General features: G+C 39.0%; 1 non-coding gene across 1 annotated transcript; it reads left to right on the top strand.

The window, feature by feature from the left end:
• Positions 1-1,343: 1,343 nt before the first annotated feature.
• Trnad-guc (transfer RNA aspartic acid (anticodon GUC)) lies at positions 1,344-1,415 on the top strand. Its single transcript has one exon. It is a non-coding gene; the product is annotated as a tRNA-Asp (tRNA).
• Positions 1,416-4,461: the final 3,046 nt, after the last annotated feature.

Raw genomic sequence — 4,461 nt, 5'->3', positions numbered from 1 at the left:
ACTAGCACTGAACATCCACAGTGACCCCTACACTGACCTTCAACCTTGACCTTAATGCCCTTCATACTTTTAATTGCTTTATCTACTAAGGTACTGTCAACTCGGATAGCTGGTCCCTCTGTTGAGTCGACATTCGGCAGACTCTCTTTCTCCCATTCATTTTCTTTATTGAGCAACCTTTCATAGTGGCGTCTCCAAACTTCTCTCTTTGCCGCCTCGTTTAGTGCAAGTGAACCATCATCCATGCGAACTCTATGCATGAAAATACATACATAAAACATACAAATTTGCAATTCATACATACATACAAAAATACCGTTGTTGATGGTGAAATTCCAATGAAGGGGGGTTGGATCTAGGTTAGGAACCAGTTATTCCTCTGTTAGCAAGAAATCTTGAATAATGACATACATACAAAACACCCTGTTGTTGATGTTGAAATTCCAATGAAGGAGCCTTGGATCTATGTTAGAAATCTTGAACTATAACTGCGTAATGACATACATACACTAACTCGCACATAATAAATATGCAAGGCTTTTCTCGTGTTTAAAATGCAACAATGGAGCTTTGTTAGAAACCAGGTTCTGCCTAATGGGGTAGAATTTAGATAATTGAAAGCAGGACAGAAACATGCACATATACTCTCTCTCTCTCTCTCTCTCTCTCTCTCTCTCGCACACAGACATTCACTCACACACATACAAAGAAAGAAGTATGTATGTACATATACATGTACGTACGTACATGTATATGAAACAATGGGTGTACGTGTCTTTGTGTGCGTATGAGAGAGAATACAAATACATGAAGCTGAATACGCTCGCACACGCACACGCACATACACCCATTAGCTTTCATATATACGTACATACATAGATATGCACACACACGTACACCCATTATCTTTCATAGAGATGTACATACACACGCGCGCCCGTCCGTCCGTCCGTCCGTCTCTTTCCACTATCCAACTTCGACACTTCATGAAAACAAAAGTAAATAAATAAATATTTTTTCATGGAAACTAACACGCGAACAGCAGTAAACAATGACAATTCTGAGACCAACAACGAGTGATTGCTATTTTTGTTTATTACAAACCTCGAGGTAACGGCTGGGGTTTTGAATCTTTAAAACAAAACTTACGGGCATTCTATTGAAAGAATGCCTCTTGATGTAATATTTTGTGATCATCACTCAACATCGATAATAGACACGAGAAGTTCTGCAGCAGGAACTGGAAATACCAGGAAGACACGCTTAGGAAAAAAAAGAAGAAAAAAAACGTTATATATGTTGCTACGAATATATTGTTAAATTTGAAGCAGTTTGCCAGCTGTTCCTCGGTAGTATAGTGGTAAGTATCCCCGCCTGTCACGCGGGAGACCGGGGTTCGATTCCCCGCCGGGGAGGCTAGTTATTTTTTTAAAATAAATATTTTATTTTTTTCATTTATATTTGTTTGTTTCCGTATTCTTCCTCATATTCTGTTTCTTCCTACAGCAGTAATTCCAACTTCTTAGCTGCTTCCTCACCCAATGATATACCTCTTTCGAAAGCACATGGAGGATCTCTGCTGATAGGTGTGTCAACAATGCATGAGTAATTATAAAAGAAATATATAGTCTAACCAATGCCGACATAAAACCTGATGCTGCTGATGATGATAATGGTGGTGGAAGGTGAGTGACAGTAATGAGGCAGTCATGACAATGATGGTGATGACCAAGTCACCAACTGATAATAAATGGTTTTCCTTGTCTATCAAGCCAAGTTAGAATATAGGGGGAAGTTGTTCAGAAATGTCTTGAATTCCTCTGTTATTGCCTGGAGAACTATGACAAACAAGAGGGGGCTGAGCACCAATCCTTAGTGAACCCCTACTTGTACCCAGAATTCTTCACTGTACTTGTTGCCCACCCTCACCTTACTGGTTGCGTCCCTATACAAGGCTTGTACAGCTCTCACCAACCACTCGTCTATCCTTAATTTCCTCATTGACCACCAGATAAGGGATCAGGGGACTCTGTCAAAAGCTTTCTCCATATCAACAAAAGCCTAGCACAGAGGTTTATCCTTGGCTAGGTATTTCTCCTGCAGCTGTCTTACCAGAAATATAGCATCAGTGATGCTTCTACCTAGCTCAAAGCCAAACTGCATCTCATCTAGACTAACTCTCTCCCTGATTAGTTGGGCTATGCCTCTCTCCGCAACATTCATCACCTGATCCAACAATTTGATACCTCTGTAATTATTTCTATCTAAGGCATCACCTTCAACTTTGTAGTAGTTGACTATGGTGCTGTTACGCTAGTCATTGGGTATGACTCCTTCTTGAACCACTTGATTTACAATACGGGCAACTAGACCATAACCAACACTGCCGGATATTTTAAGCATCTCAGTGGTGATTCCTGATGGGCCAGGGGCTTTTCCTGGCTTCATACGCTTAATTGCTTTATCTACCAGGATACTGTGAATTCGGATAGCTGGTCCCCCAGTTGGGTCAACATTTGGCAGGCTCTCCTCCGCCCATTCATTCTCCACATTCAGCAGTCTTTCATAAGGGCATCTCCAAGCCTTTTTCTTTACAGAGTCACTAAAAGCAAGTTCACTATCATCCATGCGGACACATTTCTCTCCTATGACATCAAAATTTTCTTTCACACACTGACTTGCAATCCGAAATACTTCAGTTCATTGGTTCTCATGGAAATAAGGGGGGAAAAAAAGGAAAGAAAATTCACAGTGACAAGGCTCTTTTCAATATGTGTGATGTACCAGTTAAGACAATCTTTTGCACTTCCTGCATAGCTGGTAAGACAGAGATCATTCTCAAATAATTTTCAGTTCCTTTTTAGATCATTCCAAGTGCTCCCACAATCACTGTCTTGAGATGCCACATCTTTTCGATTTCCATTAGCAACTCTTTATATTTTCGGAGATTATCAAATTCTTTTGCCGAGATATTATGGTCACAGGGTTTGCTCATGTCAATCAATAAACAGACATTATTGTTTTCATCTTTCTCAACAATATCTGGTTTATTTGCTTTGATGTTCTGGTCTGTACATACTGGAAAGTCTCAGAGAATCATTACATTTTCTCCCTTGGTTACAGCCCCAGGGTGGTGCTTGTACCATTTATCAGCAGTTTTGATTTTATAATACTGAAACATTATCCAATGTAGATATTGGCCAACTCTGTCATGCCTTGATTTATACTCTACAGCTGCTAAAACCTTACACCCAGAGATTAGGTGATCTACTGTTTCAACTCCATTGTTGCAGAATCAGCACTTTGGGCCAACTCCATTTTTCATCGCATTGGTTTGAATTGTTCTGGGTCAATAAGCTCTGATCTTGAGCAGCCAAGATAAAGCGTTCACTCTCTGCTTTCAGCCCAGACCTCTGTAGCCACTAATGTGTGTGGTTCAGGCCTACATCAGCCTGTTTGCTACAGGTCACATATTTGCCATGCAGAGATTTTTGTTCCCACTTGTCAGCCAATTATTCAAACGCATTTTGCTTTGCTATTGATTTCACCTTCTTTGCAACTACGGTTGTTGCACTTCCATCATGCTGTTCAACCTAGATATTATGCATAAACTTACTAGCAAATTTTTTGGTCTCCTTCAAAATAGAATGAAGCTTTTTACGTCTCTTGTGATTTTCAATGAGCCTGAGTATCCAGTCATTAGGTATTCCAAAATATTTTGCCAGTCTAATTGTGGTGGTTTTGTAGGAGATTTCAAATTGAGTCTAACCTCGCCCTCCTTGAGCTCTGGGCAAGTAAAAACCATCTGCATCTGCCTTTGAGTGGTGCATCTTATTGCAAGTCAGCAGCTTACAGATTTTCCTGTCAATCTTTCTTATTTCACTCATATTCCAGTTCAACACATTAAAAGTGTAAATAATAACCAGAATTGCCAAGAAATTTGTAGCTAACACCTTGTTACATACATTTAATTTGGATTTCAGGACTTCTTGAACTCTCCTGTAACATTCCTTCCTGATTTTGTCTTTTATGCTTGCATGCTGAATGCCAGAGCCTTCATTTATTCCAAGGTATTTGTTTGTTCTTGCTCAAGTTCTTTTATAACTATTATTATTATTATTGATGTTGTTATTTTTAAAATTCTGTTTCCATTTCTTGCTAAGTATTTTCCCCAACCCCTAGGGAAAAGTAGCTGACTGTATATATTTGTAGGCCATTAAACTAAACACACCAAATTGTTCATTTACAAAGTCAACTTATGTAATAGAAAAAAGGGGAAAAAATAAAGGAAAAAATAAGAGAAAAGAAAACAAAATGTTAAAAGGGAAAGAAAATTCACAGAGACAGTGCTCTTCTCAATATGTATGACCAGATACCAGTTAAAACAACCTTTTACAGGTGTTGCATGGATGGTAAGCCAGGATTCATTCTCAAATAATTTTCAATTCCTTTTTTGATCAA

Source organism: Octopus bimaculoides, unplaced genomic scaffold, assembly GCF_001194135.2.
Source record: "Octopus bimaculoides isolate UCB-OBI-ISO-001 unplaced genomic scaffold, ASM119413v2 Scaffold_370699, whole genome shotgun sequence".
Classification (NCBI taxonomy): Eukaryota; Metazoa; Mollusca; class Cephalopoda; order Octopoda; family Octopodidae; genus Octopus; species Octopus bimaculoides.
Note: the sequence above shows the minus strand (reverse complement) of the source record. Positions and strands in the feature narration are given on the sequence as shown.